At 39.4% G+C, this 27,556-nt stretch overlaps 1 protein-coding gene across 2 annotated transcripts in view; it reads right to left on the bottom strand.

The window, feature by feature from the left end:
• Atac3 (Ada2a-containing complex component 3) overlaps positions 1–27,556 on the bottom strand; it is a 245,471-nt gene that overhangs the window by 196,859 nt on the left and 21,056 nt on the right. The gene's annotated exons all lie outside the window — the stretch shown is intronic.

Raw genomic sequence — 27,556 nt, 5'->3', positions numbered from 1 at the left:
GGAGCTGCGGGAAACATGCTTCAATAGATTGTAACGAGCTCAAGGAGTCAGTACACAGCAGAAAGTGCTGACGTTCATTGGACAGTGCATACCACAGAGCTCCAACGATAGCATAAAGCTCTGCTGTGAACACACTACAGGTTTCCAGCAGAGGAAAAAAGAGACCTCTTATTATGAACAACAAACGCACAACCTACTTTTGCTTCTGCCATCAGAACCATCCGTGTAAATAACTACTGAATGTGGATCCCAGCTAACAACAGACAGGAAGAGCCTCCAATGAATGGAGAGGTCTGTGTTCACTTTTGGGCCGGTATGCAGATCTAAGATGATTTCAGGTCGTCGCATTAACCATGGAGGTACCTTAACTTACCTCAAAGAACTGAAGGTTCATCAATCTGTTACTGCTATCGAAGCGTATACCAACCACCTACGTTGCTCGGGGATAAGCAGCGTACAGCAGAAAGTTTCCATTGTGGAATACGGAAGGGTGGCTTGGGTGAAGTAGCATCTGTTGCAAATTTACGGCATAAGACAATAGTGTTTGTTGGTACCTCAGTTGTACCAGATTCAGCAAGCAGACTAGCAATGGGGCTTGTACAGAAAGCTCTTGTTGCCAACCTAGCTCTGCTGTGGTGGATGCTATTCAGTTTCACAAGGATGCTTTGCCTAGCTGATCCATATGCTGCACTGCTGTAGTCTAAACTGGATAAATATGTGCCCTATAAAACCACAGGAACACCATGCAGTTTGCCCCCCACCCCTACCTTCCACAAAGTGCCACTAAGAAACTTCAAAATATTCAGTGTCTTCCACAAAATATAAATTTCATGTTTCCGTATTGACAGCTAAACTAATATTCTTTAAATCACTATAATAATGATTTATTGTTGAACAACATCCTCCTTATTCAATACCTTATGTTTAACGTGAATTTAAAAATCTTAAATTTCACATTCATCACAATAAATCATTGGTATAGTGATTTAAAGTTCAGTTTCTTAGCACTTCTGACTTTTAATTGATGCACGTGAGGCTCCGACAATTATTAACTATCGAAAAGGAGGCCACAAAATCGGTATGTGTTAATTACAGGAAGAGCACACCCTCCGAAATACATAAATACAGCTCAGGATGGGGGTGAAGAGTGTGGTTCTGGCAGAAGTGAACAACAGAGGTCTTTGCAGCTGAAAACCCCAAAGGCCATGTTCTATGGTCCACTGTTAAACTCTCTTAATAGCTTGCTATAATTATCACTCTGTGACTGCCATACTTTGTGAGCTATAATGTAGAGCAAAATCGTCCTTCCACCTAATCAATACCAATTTATTTTACAAAATATTGTATTACATGGGACTAGTTTCGACCCGACAGTTGCATCATTATCAGCTATTTAACATTACCTTAAATCCAATTGGAAATACATATAATATGATGTTATACACATTCTAAAGGGCCGGCCCCGTGGTGTAGGGGTAGCGTGCCTGCCTCTCGCCCGGAGGCCCCGGGTTCGATTCCCGGCCAGGTCAGTGATTTTTCTCTCAACCTGAAGGCTGGTTCGAGGTCCACTCAGCCTATGTGATTAAAATTGAGGAGCTATCTGATGGTGAGATGGCGGCCCCAGTGTCGAAAGCCCAGAAAAACAGCCAAGAGGATGCGTCGTGCTGACCACATGGCCCCTCGTAATCTGCAGGCCTTCAGGCTGAGCAGCGGTCGCTGGGGCAGGTCAGAGACCTTTCAAGGGCGTTAAGTGCCATGGGGTTTGGTATGGTTATACACATTCTAAAACACTTCTAGTGGCCAACTGTAATCATGTCTGGTTTCTCACATTCAGCAATTTACTGAAACATTCTTTCCATCTGTTCAATCTCTCTTCCGGTTTTTGTTAGTATTACTCCTCATTTATTCTTCACAAACCCTGGAAATCCTCCAGATTTGAGAACTGAAGAGACATAACTTTGTGGAGGATAAGATCTTCTTAGCAGTGCTTCTTTTAACAGCAAGCAAGATCACAGATGTTAATTGTTTTAACTTTAATGACCATACATTTTAAAAATTTCCCCCTATTTGCCTTACTTAATCTGGACAACATTTACATTTTTTTGCATTAGGGCTTAATAAATCCCACAGGAGGTAATCTCTGACTAAAAGGTCTGGAATGTGGGTTAGGATACTCTTATCCGCAGTATCCGCAGTATCACCACTCAGGACGATCTTTTAAATTATCATTTAATTTTTTTTTTTTGCTAGCTGCTTTACGTCGCACCGACACACATAGGTCTTATGGCAACGATGGGACAAGGAAGGGCTAGGAGTGGGAAGGAAGCGGCCGTGGCCTTAATTAAGGTACAGCCCCAGCATTTGCCTGGTATGAAAATGGGAAACCACGGAAAACCATTTTCAGGGCTGGTCACAGTGGGGTTCGAACCTACTATCTCCCGAATACTGGATACTGGCCGCACTTTAGCGACTGCAGCTATTGAGCTCGGTATATCATTTATTACTAAAAATAATTTGTTACAAAAACTCTTAATAATAATAATAATAATAATAATAATAATAATAATAATAATAATAATAATAATAATAATAATAACAACAACAACAATACTAAAAGCACTAGGGATAAAGCACTTGAAGGGGAAGTGCAGCATGTCATTGACCTGACCAGGGTGGAGGGGTGACATAATGGAGGGTTAGCGGACTACCAGCCGTTTGAATTTGAGCCAATGAAAGAGCAATGGAGTGGAGATAAAGCAAGACTTCATTAAGATAAGTTCCTTGATAAAATCTGATGATGTTCTTTTAAGTACAAAACATGTTATTCTTTGTTTAATAGTGTGTTCTTTTACAGGTATGTCATAGCGTAATTTATACTGAACTTGTGTGTTCAACAGACTGAAAAGCTTTTTTACATTTAAAAAAATGAAGAGACCATCATAATCTTTTATCCCCACATTCCAGTCTTGCACTTATACAATGCAACAGGCAGGTTTGTACAGTATAACTTGAGTTTGAGCTGTCTTGACAGGGCAGACTTGAGAAGTTGACTGAAGCTGTAGTAACAGCAATTACCAGCTTGGGTCCTCATATTTATATCTTTTTCCATGCGACTCTTCCTCCATGAAAACTGCTCCCAAATATTTGAACTTGCAGACTATTTTGAATTATCAGCCTCCAACAGACAGTGCCTCGACTCGTTTCCCTGTAACATTATCTCTGACTAAGCAGAGTGTACTGAACCTTTGTTTTATTTGCAAAGAGCCCAATCTTGTTTGCTGGATTCCTGATGGTCTCGTGCATTTGTGTCAGTTCCACTTATGATCTGGATAGGACTACATCATCAGCACAGACTAGGTGTGTAAAATGTTCTTCCCTAAAACCTGGATTCCATCAAAATGCTTCTCCAACAGTCTTTTCCAGTATGATGTTACACAGTGTTAAGTTCAGACTATCTCCTAGTCTGAGCCCCACAATTACGTCAAAGCTCTTCGTGAGTAGACTCCCAAATTTTGCCTTGCTCTTTGTATCACTCAGGCAGACTATTTTCATAATAACAAGCTTCTTGGCCATTCCAAACTTGATCAGACAGTAAAAGAGACTCTCTCAATGAGTGCAGTAACCATATGTGCCTTCTTGTAATCCATGAAAAGCATATGCAGATTTTCACCTTGCTGCCACACGAGTTGTTGCACCACAAAGATGTGATCCACTACAGAATGACCCTTCCGAAATCTACTCTGGTACTTACGAATCACATCTTCTGATAACACTGAATTCTATCAAGAAGCTAGTTAAACAAAATTTGAAGTGTATAAAATGTTCTGTTTTTGTTTAAGATATGTTTGATGAACAACATATTTTCACGACTCTTTGGATGACATTTTGTTAGGTAGTTACAGAGATTAGTGATCATATGGCCTGTTCATAGTTCACAAACTGTGCCTCAAAAGTTGTAATGAACATTAATGTACAAAAATACTCAATGAAATATAAATCACACTAGTACTTGCTCTAGACGTAGTATATGGGCAGGAAGAGCAGGATTTCTGGTCAAGTGACTAAAGAATTATCAACACGAAATCAAGCAGGGAAAATGTAGGAGTTGGTTTAATAATGAATAAGAAAACAGGGCAGCAGGTAAGTTACTATGATCAGCATAGTGAATGGATTATTGCTGTCAAGATAGACATCAAGCAAGTGGTCACCACAACGGTGCAGGTCTATGTGACTCCTAGTTCAGCCGATGGTGAAGACATTGAAATGATGTACTGTACCAGTAAAAGTTCGGGGCGTAAGGCATGAGAAGGATCTCAGGTAGTGGAAGTTGGTTTTTGGAGCCAGTACAGAGCAGGATAGACTCGCAGGGCGAATAATAGATGGTTATACCCTTTTTCAAACAGTTTATTAATAATGTTAATCAATTCACCACCCTGCAATGTCGATATAGAATGCAAATAATTTGTTGAAATCAAAAGGGTTAACGTAAATCTTCTTGAATGCAATTTGTGAAAATAAATAAATCTCACAGATCCAATAGTCTTTTGCAAAACATAAAGTGTCAATTTTTCACCTAAAGTCTTTCTAAGTATTGTGACATGACATGAACACACTTATAATTGAAAATAAGAATTTGAACTTCTGTTGAGAGTTTCTCAGTTTGTGAGCCTTGAAACATAGAACAATTGAAACTCCTAGAGTCTTTCTTATGTGAAATAGATTTTGAAAATAGATTTATCATTAAAAGATAAATTTTGAGTAATGGTGGAAAACTATGAAGTATCGTCACACACAGCACTGGGTAAACCACTGTTCACGATTGGTAAGAAAGGAAAAAAAAAAGAAAGTCAGTTTGTGACTACTCACTTATTAAAAAAACTTGGCTTACGAATACTGATGAGAATCTGGAATATTCCACGGGTGCGGATGATGATTCAAACTTGAAGTTCCACGAAGAACCACGTTGACGTCATAAATGAAATGATGTTGAAGGTAGTTGGATCTTGTAGAATTTTCTGAAGATTTCTGCTGCTCGTGGAAATGATCTTAACACACGGAACATGCAAGTAGTATTTACAGATACTATGTTAATTTTAGGACGTCCAATGAGTGATCACAGTCCTTGTTGCAAAAGAAAACACTATTTTAAACTGTCACTGAGAACGTCTAACACAGTGCAAACACGTAATATTTCTCATGACCGTCTCTAACCACAGTCTTTAAATTGTCGTCCTGACAGATAACACTGATTCTCTAATGTTAATAGAACTATCTTATTTTAGAAAGTGGTCCTGAGAGTCGGGATACCAGTTGCTATGGAATGGGAGTGGGCATCTCGGACATATTCTGAGTCCTGGCCCTCCTTGTGCTCAGGCGGCTAGGACTATACAATCCATCGGTGGTCCATAACCCATTAGAGGAGAGATCCTCACTTGGACCATGTGCAAGTAGGGCAGCATCCTGCTTCATGAATCGACCGAGCTCAGAACATTTTAAGCAAGCCTCGGACCTATGGGAGTAACGGAGTCCCACTCCCATTTGACAGGCGAGAGACTCCTTGGAAACAACTTGGCGAACGAAATGGAATTCGATGGGGAGCTATCAATATTAATGGGGCTTATGGAAGAAAGAAAGTAGAACTGGCTGAGTCAGCAAAGAGGATGCATCTGGATGTGCTAGGAGTAAGTGATATTCGGGTAAGGGGAGATAACGAGGAAGAGATAGGAGATTATAAAGTGTACTTGACGGGTGTTAGAAAAGGAAGGGCAGAGTCTGGGGTAGGGCTCTTTATCAGGAATACCACTGCACGCAACATAGTTTCTGTTAGGCACGTAAATGAGCGAATGATGTGGGTAGATTTGTCAGTTGGAGGAATAAGGACTAGAATTGTGTCCGTGTATTCACCATGTGAGGGTGCAGATGAGGATGAAGTTGACAAGTTTTATGAAGCATTGAGTGACATCGTAGTCAGGGTAAACAGCAAGGATAGAATAGTGCTAATGGGCGATTTCAATGCGAGAGTTGGGAATAGAACTGAAGGATACGAAAGGGTGATTGGTAAATGTGGGGAAGATATGGAAGCTAATGGGAATGGGAAGCGTTTGCTGGACTTCTGTGCTAGTATGGGTTTAGCTGTTATGAATACATTCTTCAAGCATAAGGCTATTCACCGCTACACATGGGAGGCTAGGGGTACCAGATCCATAATAGACTATCTTAACAGACTTTGAATTCAGGAAATCTGTTAGGAATGTACGAGTTTTCCGGGGATTTTTCGATGATACAGACCACTATCTGATCTGTAGTGAACTAAGTATCTCTAGGCCTAAGGTAGAGAAAGTGAAATCTGTCTGCAAACGAATAAGGGTAGAAAATCTCCAGGACGAGGAAATTAGACGGAAGTACATGGATATGGTTAGTGAGAAGTTTCGAACAGTAGACAGTAAGCAGGTTCAGGATATAGAAAGTGAATGGGTGGCATACAGGGATGCTGTAGTAGAAACAGCAAGGGAATGCCTTGGAACAACTGTGTGTAAAGATGGGAAAAGGCGAACATCTTGGTGGAATGATGAAGTGAGAGCAGCTTGTAAACGTAAAAAGAAGGCTTATAAGAAATGGCTCCAAACAAGGGCTGAGGCAGATAGGGAGTTGTATGTAGATGAAAGAAACAGAGCGAAACAAGTAATTGTTGAATCCAAAAAGAAGTCATGGGAAGATTTTGGTAACAACCTGGAAAGGCTAGGTCAAACAGCAGGGAAACCTTTCTGGACAATAATAAAGAATCTTGGGAAGGGAGGGAAAAAGGAAATGAACAGTGTTTTGAGTAATTCAGGTGAACTCATAATAGATCCCAGGGAATCACTGGAGAGGTGGAGGGAATATTTTGAACATCTTCTCAATGTAAAAGGAAATCATCCTGGTGGTGTTGTGAACAGCGAAGCTCAAGGGGAGGAGGAAAATGTTGGTGAAATTATGCTTGAGGAAGTGGAAAGGATGGTAAAGAAACTCCATTGTCATAAGGCAGCAGGAATAGATGAAATTAGACCTGAAATGGTGAAGTATAGTGGGAAGGCAGGGATGAAATGGCTTCATAGAGTAGTAAAATTAGCGTAGAGTGTTGGTAAGGTACCTTCAGATTGGGCAAAAGCAGTAATTGCCCCTATCTATAAGCAAGGGAACAGGAAGGATTGCAACAACTATCGAGGTATCTCACTGATTAGTATACCAGGCAAAGTATTCACTGGCATTTGGAAGGGAGGGTGCGATCAGTCGTTGAAAGGAAGTTGGATGAAAACCAGTGTGGTTTCAGACCACAGAGAGGCTGTCAGGATCAGATTTTCAGTATGCGCCAGGTAATTGAAAAATGCTACGAGAGGAATAGGCAGTTGTGTTTATGTTTCGTAGATCTAGAGAAAGCATATGACAGGGTACCGAGGGAAAAGATGTTCGCCATACTGGGGGACTATGGAATTAAAGGCAGATTATTAAAAGCAATCAAAGGCATTTATGTTGACAATTGGGCTTCAGTGAGAATTGATGGCAGAATGAGTTCTTGGTTCAGGGTACTTACAGGGGTTAGACATGGCTGTAATCTTTCACCTTTGCTGTTTATAGTTTACATGGATCATCTGCTGAAAGGTATAAAATGGCAGGGAGGGATTCAATTAGGTGGAAATGTAGTAAGCAGTCTGGCCTATGCTGACGACTTGGTCTTAATGGCAGATTGTGCCGAAAGCCTACAGTCTAATATCGTGGAACTTGAAAATAGGTGCAATGAGTATGGTATGAAAATTAGCCTCTCGAATACTAAATTGATGTCAGTAGGTAAGAAATTCAACAGAATTGAATGTCAGATTGGTGATACAAAGCTGGAACAGGTCGATAATTTCAAGTATTTAGGTTGTGTGTTCTCCCAGGATGGTAATATAGTAAGTGAGATTGAATCAAGGTGCCGTAAAGCTAATGCAGTGAGCTCGCAGCTGCGATCGACTGTATTCTGTAAGAAGGAAGTCAGCTCCCAGACGAAATTATCTTTACATCGGTTTGTTTTCAGACCAACTTTGTTTTATGGGAGCGAAAGCTGGGTGGACTCAGGATATCTTATTCATAAGTTAGAAGTAACAGACATGAAAGTAGCAAGAATTATTGCTGGTACAAACAGGTGGGAACAATGGCAGGAGGGTACTCGGAATGAGGAGATAAAGGCTAATTTAGGAATGAACTCGATGGATGAAGCTGTGCGCATAAACCGGCTTCGGTGGTGGGGTCATGTGAGGCGAATGGAGGATAGGTTACCTAGGAGAATAATGGACTCTGCTATGGAGGGTAAGAGAAGTAGAGGTAGACCAAGACGACGATGGTTAGACTCGGTTTCTAACGATTTAAAGATAAGAGGTATAGAACTAAATGAGGCCACGACACTAGTTGCAAATCGAGGATTGTGGCGACGTTTAGTAAATTCTCAGAGGCTTGCAGACTGAACGCTGAAAGGCATAACAGTCTATAATGATAATGTATGTATGTTCTTAACTTTCACTAAGTTTATCACTGTAACACGTCAAGTCCTAATATGGCACATAAATAAAAAGACATAGTCCAAGGATGTGTTATGTTAGAAAATAAGTTCTAGAGTAGTTAAAGTTACTGTACACGACAGTTTCTGTTGGTAATTTAATATTGTGTGCAATTAATTAAGTCCACACGTCATATTGTGAATGTCCAATATATAACTTCGAACTTCACTGATTTCGTACGTGTTATATTTTGAAATGTCTGTAAGTTATATCGTAGTCGCGGCACAATAGACTACTTATGGTGTGACGTCTTTTTTTTTTTCAAGTACGATGGCGATTTACTAGCCCGTAATTTCGTCTCCGCGAAACGCGACGAAAAGTACTGTCTTCGAGACTGCACGAACATACTATGTGAGGGCCAGTCTCCCCTCTCTCTTACTCATACACATACTGCACTGCTAGACTGGACTGCTTGCAATGAACTGAACTCAACTCAACACACAACAACTACCTGTTAGCCTTGACCCAGTGGCATATAGAGCTGGTGCTGGGAGGGGTAGTTTCTCTCGGTCATGTGACCGTGAGTGCGTAATTTCTGTTAGATTTTAAATCATTGTAACTCAGCAACAATAGGATGGATTAATTTGGAATTTATAGAGGTTAATTTTCATGACGTCCGCTACCATTTAGCGTTTGTTCCATTAAAATTGGTACAGGCGTTGAAAACTTGCGAAAAGAAAGATATTTTCGAGAAATATCTCTAGGGGAGGTGAGCTTTGAATGACAGGTGACGTCACTTGACTCCGCCTAGCGCACTCGTGGAGTCTGGTACATACTGGAACATTCTTTTACTTAGATGTTCGTACATCGGACGGATCTTATATGCTGGAACAACATTTCTTTTGATAACTATGGACCAGGACCTAGGCTTTCCTGGTACAGTACAGAGAGATAGATGATTTAATCCTCTTGGGGCCAGGAGCCGATCTGGGTGGCCGCTCACCATCAGGTGGAAGAGGCCAGAGCTCCACCTCCACTCTACTACTGTAAAGTGCCAAGCCGTTTTTAGTGGAAATACATGTATTTTAAAATTCGCATATATCTACCAGTATATGATAAATACTGGCAAGAAATTTTCTACATGTCGAATACATAGAATAAACAACTGATTTAGAGTGATATAAAGAATCATTAAAAAATTTATTATTGATATTATAGTTGTCGATAACGTTTATTTTTATGAAGAGAAAAACAATTTTGCAATTTCTCTCTCAATATCTACTTTGAAAAATTAATTACAATACAAAACAATATACGTAATGATATATAATGTATTTCAAAATATAATTCTATAAAATAATTACTTTGAGCGAGAAAAATAAAAAAAATAAAAATTCGAACATATGACATTAGTAAAAACAAGATATTTTCACTCACTGATAAAATTTGCGTATATGTATCGATGTATGGCAAATACTGACAAGAAAATTTCAACGTGTGGACTACATAGTAGGCTATAAAAAAATTATTCCGAATTGTTAAAAAATTAAAAAATAATAGTTGTTATTATAGTATCGGTTTTCAGGAAAAACCTTTTCTCATTTTTGGTTCCAGTATCTATTTGAAAAAGGAACATTTTACAATACAACAGCATAGCCTACACGTAATTTAAAAACCTATGGCACTAAAGCCCTGATGCGCTTTGGCCTACCAAGTGACCGCTGCTCAGTTCAAATGTTCTCCAGAGACATTATCATCATCATCTTCGTCATCACTATAATCACAGCAGTTTTAGTGCCGTTGGAAACAAACAAATGTCTCTTCTATAAGTGCAGTGATCCCGGGGGTGTGTCCGAAAAAATTTCATCGTTACTCTCTGAACTAAATTTTCCACGTTAACTTTGCATTGTTCCAAATATTGCATTAATTTATAGTCATCAATACCTGCTGAAAAAATATCAATCGAACCACTTGCCGTTTTGCTGTAAAAAAATCCCCTCAATGCAAGGAGCAATCCCTTACTGACCTATCAGCAGTATTTCAAAACACAGGAAACAACTCTTGTGAAAGCTAGAACACCCTCTTAGAACTGCCAAAGCAAGGTCAGGCACACAATAACTTGTAGCCCCTTTACTACAGGTTGTCACAGAAGTATGCACATCACTATAGTTTGCCACAAAATTATGTATATCACATAATTCTAAGCTGGCCGATGATATCGGCTCTGGCAACTTCCAACTAGATTTTTAAAGGCCGACCTGATCGGCTTTGGCAATTTAAAGCGTGGGTGCCCGCACTTGTGCCTGGCTCTAACGTGGGAACATCAGCAACGGTTAAGTCTCCGATCACGATGAAACTTGGATAACACATTGAGGTACACGTAAAAAAGATGTCAGCATCAATTTTGGGTGCCGACATTCATTAGGGCGTTAACTAACGGGCCTAAAAGTTGGTGAGATTAAAATTAGGACTATTAGGCAGTACCATATGGCTGATAAAACAGGCATGAGGGAGTTTTTAATAAGTAACTATGATCGGTGGAAAACGGTAAATAAAAATGTAAACAGACTCTGGGATGGGTTAAAGCAATTGTTGAGGAATGTGAAAATAGGTTTGTACCTTTAAAGGTGGTAAGGAATGGTAAAGATCCACAGTATTATAACAGGGAAGTAAAGAGACTAAGAAGGAGGTGCAGGCTGGAAAGAAATAAGAGTTAGAAATGGCTGTGGAAGTAAGGAGAAATTGAAGGAACTTAATAAGGAAATTGAATCTAGCAAAGAAGTCAGCTAAGGATAACATGATGGCAAGCATAACTGGTGGCCATACAAATTTTAGTGAAAAATGGAAGAGTATGTATAGGTACTTTATGGCAGAAACAGGTTGCAAGAAGGACATTCCAGGAATTATTAATGAACAAGGGGAGTGTGTATGCGAGGATCTTCAAAAGGCAGAAGTATTCAGCCAGCAGTATGTAAAGATAGTTGGTTACAACGATAATGTCCAGATAGAGGAGGTGACTAATACTAAAGTAGTATTAAAATTTACCTATGACAACAATGACATTTACAGTAAGATACAAAAGTTGAAAACTAGAAAAGCAGCTGGAATTGATAAGGTTTCGGGGGATATACTAAAGACAATGGGTTGGGATACAGTACCATATCTGAAGTACTTGTTTGATTATTGTTTGCATGAGGAAACTTTACCAAATGACTGGAGAGTTGCTATAGTAGCCCCTGTATATAAAGGAAAGGGTGATAGACATAAAGCTGAAAATTACAGGCCACTCAGTTTGACATGCATTGTATGTAAGTTTTGGGAAAGCATTGTTTCTGATTATATAAGACATGTTTGCAAAATGAATAACTGGTTTGATAGAAGGCAGTTTGGGTTTAGGAAAGGTTATTCCACTGAAGCTCAACTTGTAGGATTCCAGCAAGATATAGCAGATATCCTGGATTCAGGAAATCAATTGGACTGTATTGCGATTAACCTGTCTAAGGCATTTGATAGGGCAGATCATGGGAGACTACTGGTAAAAATGAGTGCAATTGGACTTGACAAAAGAGTGACTGAATGGATGGCTCTGTTTCTATCAGAGATAAGGCTTGTCACAGATGATGATATTCTGTACAGAGTAATGAACAAGTTACAAGATTGTGAGCAAATGCAAAATGACCTCGATAATGTTGTGAGATGGACAGTAGACAATGGTATGATGATAAATGGGGAGTAGACAATGGTATGATGATAAATGGGGATAAAAGTCAGGTTGTGAGTTTCACAAATAGGAAAAGTACTCTCAGTTTTAATTACTGCATTGATGGGGTGAAGGTTTCCTTTGGGGATCATTATAAATACCTAGGTACTAATATAAGGAAAGATCTTCGTTGGGGTAATCACATGAATATGATTGTAAATAAAGGCTACAGATCTCTGCACATGGTTATTAAGGTATTTAGGGGTTGTAGTAAGGATGTAAAGGAGAGAGCATAGTTGTCTCTGGTGAGACCCCAACTAGAGTATGGTTCCAGTGTATGGGACCCTCACCAGGATTACTTGATTCAGGAACTGGAAAAAATCCAAAGAAAAGCAGTTCAATTTGTTCTGGGCGATTTCCGACAAAAGAGTAGCGTTACAAAAATGTTGCAAAGTTTGGGCTGGGAAGACTTGGGAGAAAGGAGACGAGCTGCTCGACTAAGTGGTATGTTCTGTGCTGTCAGTGGAGAGATGGCGTGGGGGGACATCAGTATACGAATAAGTTTGAGTGGTGTCTGTAAAAGTAGGAAAGATCACAATATGAAGATAAAGTCGGAATTCAAGAGGACGAATTGGGGCAAATATTTGTTTATAGGAAGGGGAGTTATGGATTGGAATAACTTACCAAGGGAGATGTTCATTAAATTTCCAATTTCTTTGCAGTCATTTAAGAAAAGGCTAGGAAAACAACAGATAGGGAATCTGCCACCTGGGCGACTGAACTAAATGCAGATCAGTAGTGATTGATTGACATTTCAAGTTCCGCGCGAACTGCGATGAATACCTGCAGGCCAATGCTAAGCCGGCACACTGCCTGCTGCCTGCCACACCTCCTCCCTGTCCCCTTTCTATTGGTTCGCCGCCGCACGTTTCCTTTCTCCCTGTGCCTGCCCGTCTGCTCAGCTGTTGGATGGGAGGCGGGACCAGCGCTATACTTTACTTCTTTTCGTACTATATTGAAATCCTTTAAATAACGTTCCTTTTCACACATGATGACAATAAATAATCTAAACTAATATACCCATAGTTTATTGAAATTTTATACTTTCATTCCTGTTGTTTTACCAGTTCATACACTAGCCATTTTCATTTTTACGTATGTAACTGCCATTGTACCCAGAATACTGCAGTGTGATAGTTTAATATCGGTACCTGTTGAGTATATAGACCTTTACAGCAATAACGCAAAAGTACAGGTTAAGTAAGACTACAGGTCTGCCTGTGAATATTGTATATCTACTGCATATATAAATGCACATCTTTTTTATTTTTCAAGGTTTTTCTTATTACATCAAACTTTACTACATTCCATGTCATACACGTATCAAAGTTGTCTATGCATTAAATTGATTTATATTCGGCAACCATTGCTACAATTCACCTATATTCCTTATACCAGAATATACAATACGGAAAATACCAGTAGTTTCGAACTCGGGGTTTAAAATTGTTGTTGTTCGCGTTTTTTTTTATGACACAACTGATACGTACATAAAGTGTGGGGGGGGACATAAAAGGTCTGGACCTGTAACCAGGTTTTGGTATCCCGAGGTACCAAATCTCATTACATTAATTGAGATCCTCTACCTGGACATGATATTTCTTTACATAAAAATATATTTAACGTTGTTTTAAGGTGGGTAATTTAATTTAATTAATTTCATATGTATGCCCATTCTAAAGGGCACTATCAACAGCTTTAAGGCGGTCGTAGAAGTAAATAACCATTTAAGCGTAGGTCGGACGCGGTACCCCATCCCACGTTTGACCACGGCCGATGGTGCTTAACTCGGGGTTGTACCCACGAATGTGACAACTCACCGGAATTAACAGGAATGGAAGTATAAATTTGAATAAAATATGGGTATACTGGTTTAGGTTATTTATTTTCATTGTGTGAAAATGAACGTTGCTTAAGGATTTGAAGAATTATAGTACAAAAAGAAGCAAAGTACAGCGCCAGTCCCGTCCAATGGCTAAGCGGACAGGCAGGTGCGGGGAAAAGGGAAATGTGCGGTGGCAAAATAGAAGAGGGGTGGGGAGGAGGTGCAGAGGCTTAGCATTGGCCAGCAGGTATTCATCACTGTTCACGCAGAACTTGAAATGTTGCAAATTTTAGGCCCCTTAGTTTACAAATAAATAAATATATATATATATATATATAAATATAATGTCCAATAACGGACCATTTATATTGGTATTATAAATTTACTCATTCGGGACAAATATTTCAGATTCCCTATGGGAATCAACATCTATATCATCTGATAGCCAAGTAGGCATCAATGTTTGGTAAAGAGAGAAAGTCTCTCATAGTGCATTGGCACTGTCAATGGCTCCAAGTAGCCTACGCAGTGGCCTCCACGGTATGCACTAGCCAGCGTCTTGGTAGGTGTGTTAGGTCCCAACTGATGATCCCAACCTAGCACACAAGGGCAAAACGCTGGCAACCAAGAATGAGTTAGTTGGAAAATTTATAATGTCCAATAACAGACCATTCATATTGGTATTATAAATTTACTCCTTCGGGACAAATATTTCAGATTCCCTGTGGGAATCAACATCTATATCGACTTAACCATTGCCAATGTTCCCTCGTAAGAGGGTTAATACAATATGTAAAAGGAGATGAGAATCTAATTGTGATGGGAAACTGGAATGCAGTAGAAGGCCAAGGAAGAGAAGGTGATGCAGTAGGAGAATCTGGATAGGGACAAAGGAACGAAAGAGGAAATCGGCTGTTATGATTCTGCACCGATCCTAATTTAGTCCTTACTAATATCTGTTTCAAACTCAACACATGATGGCTGTATACATGGTCAAGACAGGGAGACACTGGAAGGTGTCAAATAAACTTAGTTATGATTATTTTTTTAAACAATTAGCTTCATGTTGCACCAACACAAATAGGTCTTATGGTGATGATGGAATAGGAAAGGGCTGGGATTGGGAAAAAAGCGGCCCTGGCCTTACTTAAGGTACAGCCCAACCCTGGAAAACCATCTTCAGAGCTGCCGACAGTGGGATTTTAACCCACTATCTCCTGAATGCAAGCTCACAGCTGCGGCTCTAACTGCATGGCCAACTTGCTCGGTTCATTATGATTAGGAAGAGATTCAGAAACCAGGTGTTGGATTGATAAACCTTACTAGGAGCAAACATGGACTTTGAACATAACCTGGTGGTTATGAAATGATGTGTGAAGATGAAGAAATTGAAGAAAGGAAGGAATACAGGGAGATGGGATCTAGATAAGCTCAAGGAACGGAGAGTTAGGGATTGTTTCAAGGAACATGTTGCATAAGGACTAAATGAAAAGGCAGAAAGAAACATAACAGATGAAGAGTAGGCAGTCCTGAAGAATAAGATCAGCATGGTAGCTGAAGAAATGTTGGGAAAAAGGGCAAGATCAGTCCGGCCGCGCGGTGTTGGGGGCAACACGTCCGCTTGTCTCTCGGCGGCCCGGTGTTTGATTCTCGGCCGGGTCAGGGGTTTTTAATTGTAAATCATCAATATTCCTGGCCTAGGGACTGGGTGTTTGTGTCGTCCTTAACGTTCCTTTCCTCACATTCAACACTCTACACTTCTGCAATTACACTTACACGCAGGTTTCTATCATATGGTGAAAGTAGTGGCGAAAGATCTGCAGAGGTCGACGCCACGAACAAATATAATTTAAAAAAAAAAAAAGGCAAGATCAAGTAAGAGCCAATGGATAACTCAGAAGATACCAGACCTGACTGACGAATGGCAGAAGTACAAGAATGCAATAAATGAGATGGTCAGAAAAGAATATGGGTAACTAAAGAATGAGGTAGAGAGCACAAGACAGATAAGGAAGAATGGCTGAAAGAGAAGTACAAAGGTTGATCAAATATAAATGGGATTTTTGTTCCTGAACATCGACAGTAGGTAGGACTGGCCACGTGCTTCTGCTATGCTTAAGCAGGAATGTTAGGAGTGGGGAGAGTGTGCTGTTAGATATTTCCTGCCGTTTTTTCAGTAATGCTTACGATGTCGGAGCAACAGTTGCACCCCTCCACTGCACAACGCGTAATTATAAAATTTCTTGCTCGTGAAATTTGCCAGAGATTGACTGCATAGTTTGATGATCAAACATTGTCAAGGCCGCGTGTTTGCCCAGCAGAAAAAGTTCAAGGAAGGACGAGAACATGCGGAAAATCAGCAACGCGATCGCCATCCTCGGACCAGCGTTACAGACAAAAACATGAATGTGGTTAAAGACACTATTGGCGACGATCGATGGGCGAAAGTATCAGAAATTGCAGAACAAGTCTGAATCAGTTATGAGAGTTGTGAAGCAATCATCACAAACAACCTACAGTTCCGTAAAGTGTGTTCCAGATGGGTCCCACGCCTTTTGACCGAAAATCTGAATTTGAGACGTTTGGAGGTCTGTTAAGAGGCTTACAGCAAGGTTTGCAGAAGAAGGTGATGTATTTTTGAGTCGGATTGTCACCTGCAATGAAACATGGGTCCACCACTACACTCCCGAATCCAAACAAGCCAGTAAGGAGTGGCGGAGGAAAGGAAAGGCAGCAACAGCAAAAGCCAAGACTCAACTGTCAGCTGACTAGGTTCTTGCAACCGTTTTTTTCAATCGGCGAGGTATTTTTCTGATTTGATTTTTTGCATGAGCGACACACAATCAATGTTGCTTACTACTGCAAGCTGTTGAACAAGGTGAGGGTTGCATATCGCCGCAAAAGACGAGACCAACCGATTCGACAATGCACGGACCCATATTGCAGCTGTGTCTCCAAGCTACAGGAAATGCACTGGACTATACTTGATCATCCTCCTTACAGCCCGGACTTATCGCCCTGCAAATTCCATTTGTTCGGACCACTTAAAGAAGCTCTAGGAGGGCAACGATTTGAAGATGACAAGAGTGTGGAAGTCTTCGTGCACAACTGGCTGGTGACACGACCCTGTTCTTTTTTACGATGAGGACAACAAAAAGCTGCCCATCGGATGGGACAAATGCATTTTCAAAGCAGGAAACTATGTGGAAAAATAAATTGTAATTGCCTTGTGTTTTTCAATACCAATTACTCATTCAGGACAAATATTTCAGATTCCCTGCGGGAATCAACATCTATGTCATTGTGTTTTTCAATAAATGAATTTAAATAAAAAATAAAATCCTGTTTATATTCGATTCCCCTGTATAAGGATGTTGAACGTTATAAGGTTATAGGAAAAGCAGATGCTGCATACAGGAAAACCTTGGGAGAAAGATAAACTAGGTGTACAAATATTAAGATCTCAGATGGAATTGAATGGCCTTAGCTATCGTGTGCAAGCATTTTGACGCCATCTAGCTCCTTACTCGTCAATTTTGGCATTCCGTTTCACTCTAGGCCTACTAGATGGCAGAATAAACTGAATTTCGCCAGGTCGTCTATGGCTGGGTTTTAATTAATTTTGTCACGTGAATACCAGATTTATTACCAGAGATCTTTCACATGCCCACATTTTACAACATGGAACACTGAGTGGACTTTTTCCGTCCTTCAAAAATCCAACTATCTCTACCAGGTTTGAATCCGATATCTTGAGATCCAGAGGCCTACACTCTACCACTGATCCACAGATGGAGCTGGATGGAAATCCACTCGTAGGGAAAGAAGACAACGCAGAAAGATGGCAGGAACATATTCAACGACTGTATCAAGCAAAATAATTGCCATCCGATTTGAAAAAGAATGTTGTTATATCTATTCCCAAGAAAGCAGGTGTTGACAAGTGTGAAAACTACCACACCATTAGCTTTGCATCTCATCCTTACAAAAATTTAACACATATTATCTACAGAAGAATGGATAGAAAAGTTGAAGCTGAGTTGGGAGAAGATCAGTTGGCTTCAGAAGAAGCAATTCTGAGTTTATGTATGATCTTGGAGGATCGAATTAAGGAGGACAAGCCCATGTACATGGCATTCTTAGATCTAGAAAAGGCATTTGATAACACTGACTGGAACAAATTATTTGAGATTCTGAAGGTCACTGGGATCAGATACTGAGAAAGGATCATCTACAACCTGTACAAGTCAGTCTGCAGAGTTAAGAATCAAGTGCTATGAAAGAGAAGCGGCAATCTAGAAAGGAGTGAGGTAAGGTTGCAATTTGACTCCTCTTTTTCAACGCTTATATAGAACAGGTCGTAAAGGGAATCTAAGAGGAATTTGGAAAGGGAATCATAAGCCAAGGAGAGGAAATCAAAATTCTGAGATTTGCCAATAATATTGCTATGTTAGTCTGCAGAAGACATGGAGTCAAGTGATGCAGGAAAAATTAGATAAGGAAATGAGTCAAAGGAAGTAGAAGAATATTTTAACTTGGGTAGCAGAATAACTAGCCTAATGGAGGCAGAAATCAGGGTGACATAAAATCCAGACTAACACAGCAAGGAACGCCTTTTTTAATAAAAGAAATTTGCTCACTAAACATTGATATACAAATAAGAAATATGCTTCTGATGGAAGTGAAGCACGGGCATAACAAGCTCAGAGAAAAAGAGAATAGAAGCTATTGAAATGTGGTGTTACAAAAGAATGCTGACTGTGAGATGGGTAGATCAAATCACAAATGAAGAAATACTGAATGAAACTGATGAAAGGAGAATGATTTGGAAAAACTTGACCAGAAGAAGAGATACGTTACATGTTAAGACACCCAGGGCTCATTCAGTTAGTTTTTGAGGGAAGTGTAGGCGGTTAAGAATGGTAGGGACAGACCAAGGCATGAATAGGGCAAAACAAACTACAGTAGACATAGGATGTAGTAGTTATATAGAAATGAAAAAGTTAACACAGGATAGTGAATCATAGAGAGCTGCATCAAAACAGTCTATAGACTGATAACAACAAATATTTTTATTACTTACAAGAATATTTTACCAACATCAGGAAAGTTCACATCTAGAAAGCAAGGATGTTCAATGTCAGAGCCTTGAAGAAAACGCTGCCATCAAGGATAAGTACAAGGAGATGATCTGTGCCAAACTTGCAGATCAGAGAGAGAAAGGCACCACTTTAAAATATCTATGGGAAACAATCCAGGGCGCCATCACACACGCAGATGAAGATGATGCATTCACGCATCGAAACCGGTCTCATTATTAATAAAATGTTATAATTAATCTTATAACATTGTGTTGTATTGAATAGGTGGACCCCACTATGGAATCTGTAGGGTATCAAGAACCATGCACGGGATCAGAGTGGTTCAATGCGGAATCTGAAGAGGCCATCCAAAGGAGGACCAAAGCAAGGAAAAAAACTTTATTAAGGTCAACAGAAGAAGACTACCATATGGCGAGTGTAGAAGCAAAGAGGGTGCTCTAAAGGTAGAAAAGACAGCTAGAGGCCATCGAAGAGCTGTATAATAAGGAGGAGTTCGCACCATGTTCCAGGGAATAAGGGAAATCAAGAATGGGTTCAAGCCCAGAACATCGTACTGCAAGGACAAGAGGGGTGTTTTAGTTGGAGAAGAGGAGAAGATCCCGTTGCAATGGGGAGAGCACTCCAAAAAGTTCATAAATACTGAGGTGGCAGAAGCAAGGGTGCCTGATCAAGCGACAGCTGGCCACCCACCTACTGACAATGAGCATGAGCCAGTCCCCGAAATGACAAGGAATGAGGTGAAGGAGGCGATTGACTTCATGCGCAATAACAGAGCACCAGGAAAGGATGGCCTACCAGCTGAACTGTTCAAGTATGGAGGAGAAGAGCTTGTAGACAGCATGCACATCCCGATCCAATCCGTATAGGAGAACGAGGAAATGCCAAAGGACTGGAGCTCTGCCCTTATCTGTCACATTTACAAGAACGGTGATTAGACAGCATGCAGCAACTACCAAGGAATCTCACTATTCAGTGTAGCCTACATGATCGTTTCAAAGGTGCTGGCCAGGAGAATCGAGCCCTTTGCAGAGAGGCTGCTGGGAGACTATCAGTGTGGGTTGCGGTGCAACAGATCAACAACAGACCACATACTAACCCTAAGACTCATCCCTGAAAAGTGTTATGAGTACAACGTCAACATTCACCAGCTCTACGTTCACTACAAGGAGGCTTACAACAGTGTGGATAGGTCAAGGTTGCAGGAGGTGTTGGGAGAGATGCTGGTGCTGACGAAGATTACCAACCTTGTCCTGATGACTGTGAGGAGTACCAGAGTCAAAGTGAAGATTCAGTGGCAGCTTTCCAGGGAATTCAAAATGTAAGGAGGGTTGGCACAAGGTGATGCATTATCAACCACCCTGTTTAACCTGTCTGGAGAATGTTATGCGTCGAATACCACTGAACCCAGGGGGTACCAATTGCAATAGAAACCTCCAGTACCTGGCCTTCATGGACGATGTTCTGTTAGGGAGAAGTGCAAACTACCTGACAGAAGCTCTGCAGCACATGAGCGAGGGATCACATCTGGCCTTCCAGATCAACAAAGAACAAAATCAAGTACATGATGAACATGAGACAAAGCAAGATTTCATGGCTTGAGACGCTAGTAATATGCAGGTGACACGTACGAGAGAGTGCCGCAGTTTAAGTACCTGGGAGCCTTCATGACTGGGGACAACAAGGTCAGCGAGGAGATAAAGGCAACAGTGGCAGCTGGGAACAAGTATTACTTTGTCTTCTAGATGTTACTGAAGAATGAAACGTTGTTCAGAAGATTGAAACTCACTGTGTACTGGGTTATAATCCATCCATTCGTTCTTACTTGCGACCTTGAGATAGTCAGAGAGGCCAAAAAGAGGAGACTTCGGTACCTCGGGTACATCGTAAGGATGGACCAGGACCGAGAAACAGAGAAGATCCTGTTGTAGAAATATTAATAAAATTTGTAGATACTAGAGGACTGCACTTGTTTAATTTTGCATGCAACAAAAATGTTTATGGACTTAATAAAATGTTAATTACGGTAAAACCTCCCTCAACAGGCACTTTCATAATATGGACACTCCCTAAATACAGACAAATTTTCATGTTCCTGCAAACATGTACGGAGGACCTCTTTCCAGAAACAGACATGGACAAAGATTTCCTGTCCCTGGAGACCAAATGGACACAGGTTATCCACTACAATAGTTTTGTCCCTACAATAAAAATAAGAAAGATTGTATCAATTAGGCCCACCAAAGCCAGACATCTTCATCTCTTCCGAGACAACACTACCTGAAAGAGGAAGGAAATAAAATTGTAGGCCAATTAATTTTTTCTTAGAAACGCTACAGGATTGGAATTCAATGCATATGGTCTTAACAAACGCTTCTAAAAGAAACTCTTTTGCATTATACAGTACAGTTAAAAGTGTGAGTTAGCAAGACACCACTTAGCAGTGTGTCAGTCATGGCTGATTAACATTCCTTTTGACTGGTGTTAAATCCCTCTTCCAGGAAATGAATGTCTGGGACCCGACTTTAAAACGTAATGTATCAGCACACAGCATGTTGACTGGTGGGATTGATTATAATTATATTTGTACACAGAACAATAACGAACAGTTAATAAATGGTAAATATGTTTACTGTTATTAAGTTATTTACTGTTATTAAGTCAATACGGATCCAATCCCGGCCACCATGGTCAAGATTATGAATAACAGTTAATAAATATTATACAACACTGCTTCCAGAAAAATAAATACAGGGATTTCAAGGTCCTTGAAACTGCAGAAGGGATGCCATTCGAGAGCTAAATCATCAGTGTCTGTTCGCAGATTTTATTCACTGAATGTTTAAATTTTTAGTGGCCATGGCATTAAAACAAAAAGTATTAACGATACATTTCAAAAATTTGATGTAATTGAGTGTGTGGAGCAAACAAAGAGCAGTCTTTGTCTGCTAGCCAATACATTTGCTGCTTGCTGATGATGCTTGTTGTTTTAAGGGGCCTAACATCGAAGGTCATTGGCCCACCCAATAAATTTAGCCTAGGAATAATGCAAATCAGTTTCTTGCACCAAAAGGAAACAATACTGAAGCAAGGGCATGAAAAAAGAGATAACAATGAGAAAAAAAATTCAAACACCAAAGGAGTTGCTTTCAACTTTGAGTGGTTTTCCACAGATAGAAACCAGCAACTGTTACTAGGTGTAAGGCACATCTCTAAAGATAAGAGGCAACTTGATGTCTTTGGAGTGTACAGACCGGGAAAGGATAGTGCAGACGCTGATTCAGAATTATTTGATAAGATAATCAGCTATATGGGAAACGATAAGGAAAGGAACATGATTGTAGTGGGTGATCTCAATTTACCAAATGTCAATTGAGAAGGTAATGCAAACGAAAGAAAGCATGACCAACAAATGGCAAATAATATGGGAAGGGCCTCTGATTCAGAAAGTGTTGAAACCAACTAGAGGGAAGAATATTCTGGATATGGTGCTGGTAAAACCAGATGAGCTCTATAGATAAACAGAAGTAATAGATAGCATTAGTGATCATGAACCTGTTTTTGTGGTAGTTAAAAATAAATGTGAAAGGAAGATATTAAAATTAGGGCTATTAGGCAGTACCACATGGCTGATAAAACAGGCATGAGGGAGTTTTTAAAAAGTAACTATGATCGGTGGAAAACGGTAAATAAAAATGTTAACAGACTCTGGGATGGGTCTAAAACAAATTGTTGAGGAATGTGAAAATAGGTTTGTACCTTTAAAGGTGGTAAGGAATAGTCAAGATCCACTATATTATAACAGAGAAGTAAAGAGACTAAGAAGGATGAGCAGGTTGGAAAGAAATAGAGTTAGAAATGACTGTGGAAGTAAGGAGAAATTGAAGGAACTTAATAAGGAAATTGAATCTAGCAGAGAAGTCAGCTAAGGATAACATGGTGGCAAGCATAATTGGCAGTCATACAAATTTTAGTGAAAAATGGAAGAGAATGTATAGGTACTTTAAGGCAGAAACAGGTTCCAAGAAAGACATTCCAGGAATCATTAATGAACAAGGGGAGTGTGTATGCAAGCATCTTCAAAAGGCAGAAGTATTCAGCCAACAGTATGTAAAGATTGTTGGTTACAAGGGTAATGTCCAGATAGAGGAGGTGACTAATACTAAAGTAGTATTAAAATTTACCTATGACAACAATGACATTTACAGTAAGATACAAAAGTTGAAAACTAGAAAAGCAGCTGGAATTGATAAGGTTTCAGGGGATATACTAAAGACAATGGGTTGGGATACAGTAGCATATCTGAAGTACATATTTGATTATTGTTTGCATGAAGGAGCTATACCAAATGAATGGGGAGTTGCTATAGTAGCCCCTGTGTATAAAGGAAAGGGTGATAGACATAAAGCTGAAAATTACAGGCCAGTCAGTTTGACATGCATTGCATGTAAGCTTTTGGAAAGCATTCTTTGCAAAATGAATAACTGGTTTGACAGAAGGCAGTTTGGGTTTAGGAAAGGTTATTCCACTGAAGCTCAACTTGTAGGATTCCAGCAAGATATAGCAGATATCCTGGATTCAGGAGGTCAATTGGAATGTATAGCGATTGACCTATCTAAGGCATTTGATAGGGTAGATTATGGGAGACTACTGGCAAAAATGAGTGCAATTGGACTTGACAAGAGAGTGACTGAATGGGTGGCTACTTTTCTAGAAAATAGAACTCAGAGAATTAGAGTAGATGAAGCTTTATCTGACCCTGTAATTATTAAATGGAGAATTCCTCAAGGCAGTATTATTGGACCTCTATGTTTTCTTATGTATATCGATGATATGTGTAAAGAAGTGGAATCAGAGATAAGGCTTTTTGCAGAAGATGTTATTCTCAAGAGAGTAATAAATAAGTTTCAAGACTGTGAGCAACTGCAAAATGACCTCGATAATGTTGTGAGTTGGACAGTAGGCAATGGTATGATGATAAACGGGGTTAAAAGTCAGGTTGTGAGTTTCACAAGTAGGAAAAGTCCTCTGTTTTAATTACTGCATTGATGGGGTGAAAGTTCCCTTTGGGGATCATTGTAAATACCTAGGTCTTAATATAAGGAAAAATCTTCATTGAGGTAATCACATAAATATGATTGTAAATAAAGGGTACAGATTATTGCACATGGTTATGAGGGTATTTAGGGGTTGTAGTCAGGATGTAAAGAATAGGGCATGTAAGTCTCTGGTAAGACCCCAACTAGAGTAGAGAACTGAAAAAAAGAAAAAAAAAACCAGAGCAGCAGCTCGATTTGTTCTGGATGATTTCCGGCAAAAGAGCAGCGTTAAAAAAATGTTGCAAAGTTAGGGCTGGGATGACTTGGAAGGAAGGAGATGAGCTGCTCGACTAATTGGTATGTTACATGTTACAAATCTCACGTTATGGTTTGTAATGAAATGTACTTGAAGTCAAATAATAATACTAAGATTATGAAATTCCACCTATTCAATACATAAGAGTTTTTTATTTAAATTTAAGAAATAGTTCTTAACATATTAGACATAGGGACATGTTTCACCCATAATGAGGGGCATCATCAGCTTAAAAATATCGTAACTGATAAATGAAATTCACACAAAACATATTTTTCTTCAACTCACCTTTATATTTAACCAAATTAACATCACAACTGTCGAAGGGACATACCACCACAAGCTCTACTCAACCTCGCACATTTTCCTTTCGACTTTTAATACAATAAGCTACAACCACGTCTGCCAGCTAATTATAAATATAGCTACGTTTTCTGATAAGTACTTGTCCTCGCTCCTAAGTGCTTCAAGAAGTTTGTCGTCTTATCTTTTCATATAAAATTAACAGTCAAACAACTTTGGATTTTAATTTAACTACCACTAAAAGTGACCTTTATCCTAAATATTAAGCTATTATAAGCTCCTTACGCCATCTCCAGAATAAGGCACCACATTTAGCAGTAGTAATTTCATCGCAGCAATTTACGTACGGTATTGTTTTTGAACTTTTAACTAACTACTTGTTACCACATTTAAAAAACAAGACATTCGTAAAGATCTACAAAAAGGATTGATTATAAGACTTTGTCATAAGAGTACTTATAACTACTATATTCTACTTGCTAGTTATTTTATACACATTTGTACCTAAAACAGTATCCTCTTATTTATATTTTAGACTTTCGTTATAAACTACGTATAAGAACAATCACAATCCTGATCTATCTTTCTTTCAGGTATGAGATTTTTAGGCTGATGATGCCCTCATTATGGGTGAAAAATGTCCCTATATCTAAGATGTTAAGAACTGTTTCTTAAATTTAAATTAAAAAACTCTTATGTATTGAATAGGTGGAATTTCATAATCTAGTATTATTATTTGACTTTAAGTGGTATGTTCCGAGCTGTCAGTGGAGAGATGGTGTGGGGGGGCATCAGTAGACGAATATGTTTGAGTGGTGTCTTTAAAAGTAGGAAAGATCACAATATGAAGATAAAGTTTGAATTCAAGAGGACAAATTGGGGCAAATATTCATTTATAGGAAGGGGAGTTAGGGATTGGAATAGCTTACCAAGGGAGATATTCAATAAATTTCCAATTTAAGAAGAGGCTAGGAAAACAACAGATAGGGAATCTGCCACCTGGGTAACTGCCCTAAATGCAGATCAGTAGTTATGGATGATTGACAACAATTTCATTTCTAGTCCAATAATACAAGGGATTTCGGAAGCATTTTGTATGAGGCAACTTAATTTCAAGCCAGAATCATTCAAGTTGGCTGATATTTCAACTCAAGTTGGAGATTGGAAATCACTTCCCTCCATTGCTGAAGGATACATGAATAGGAGGAGGAGAAGTTCAAGAGACAAAATATTGGAATATTGGTTAACTGTGCTGCATTCGCAAGTACAGCAAGCGAGACAGAAAGTCCATTCATCATGGGGAAAGCATCCAAACCCTGTTGCTTTAAAAGGGTGGACACCAGAAAACTACTGAAGGAGTGGAGAGGCAAGAACATAGACAAATGAAATTAAGAGTGAACAGCTGAACAATTTAGACAGTAAGATTGGAAAGAAAAATTCCTTCTTTTCCTTAATAATACATCATCATATGCAAAATTAAAGCTGAAAAAAGTGTAGTTCATGTTCTTGTCCCCAAATACATCTATCTGCCAGCCACTAAACCCAGGCAACTGTTACTGTCTTATGTAATGTATACCATGAATGTGACAAAACTTACAGAAGTGGGGTCACTCAATAACAGATACTTCTCAAATGTAGACACATGTCTATATCCGAGTAGTGTCTGTAAACAACAAGTTTTCGCTACAGTTTAATTATCATTTCTTTTGATGTCCAAGTGGCACAATTTCTTATTTCAGACAACTGTCTATAAATCAAATGAAAGCAAATTGAGTGAAGAGGGTCGTCCTTCAATGGCTACTCCTAAAGGATACCGTAATTATTTAGATGTTAAAAGTTCAAGTTTACCTACTTTTTTGTAAGCGATTTCAAAGGAGTTTGAATATGAAAGATCTACCTTGAAAAATTATTCTAATTCCTAGAGTATTTGCTCCAATATACCCTCTTGAATTCTAACTCTATCATATATTTTACATTTTTTTTTTTTTTAAATAAATGAATGAGTGAACCAACCAACAATCAATCAATTACCACTGATCTGCATTCAAGGCTGTTCCCCATCAATAGTTTACCTAGTCTTTCCTTAACTGATTTATAAGAAGTCTGAAATTTATCAAAGATCTCTCTTGATAAATTATTCCAATCCCCATTTCCTTTTCCTATAAGAGTATTTGGCCCAATTTGTCCTCTTGAATTCGAACTTCATCTTCATACTGTGATTTTTGTTACAGTGGCTTTGTTTTACACTGACACAGATAGGTCTTACTGCGATGATGGGATAGGAAAGGGGTAGGAGTGGGAAGGAAGTGGCCACAGCCTTAATTACGGTACAGGTTCGTGCCCCACTGTCAGCAGCCCTGAAGAGGGTTTTCCGTGGTTTTCCATTTTCACACCAGGCCAATGCCGGGGCTGTACCTTAATTAAGGCCACGGCCGATTCCTTCCACTTCCTAGGTATTTCCTATTCCATCGTCGCCATAAAACCTATCTGTGTTGGTGCGACGTAAAGCAAATAGCAAAAAAAGAAAAAAAAAATTAAGGTACAACACCAAAATTTTTGTCTGGTGTGAAAATAGGAAACCACCGAAAAAAATCTTCAGGGCTGCCGACAGTGGGGTTCAAATCTACTATCTCCTGAATGCAAGCTCATAGCTGTGCGCCCCTAACCGCATGGCCAACTCGCTCGGTTTGTGATCTTTCCT

This window comes from Anabrus simplex, chromosome 1 (genome assembly GCF_040414725.1).
Source record: "Anabrus simplex isolate iqAnaSimp1 chromosome 1, ASM4041472v1, whole genome shotgun sequence".
Lineage (NCBI taxonomy): Eukaryota > Metazoa > Arthropoda > Insecta > Orthoptera > Tettigoniidae > Anabrus > Anabrus simplex.
Note: the sequence above shows the minus strand (reverse complement) of the source record. Positions and strands in the feature narration are given on the sequence as shown.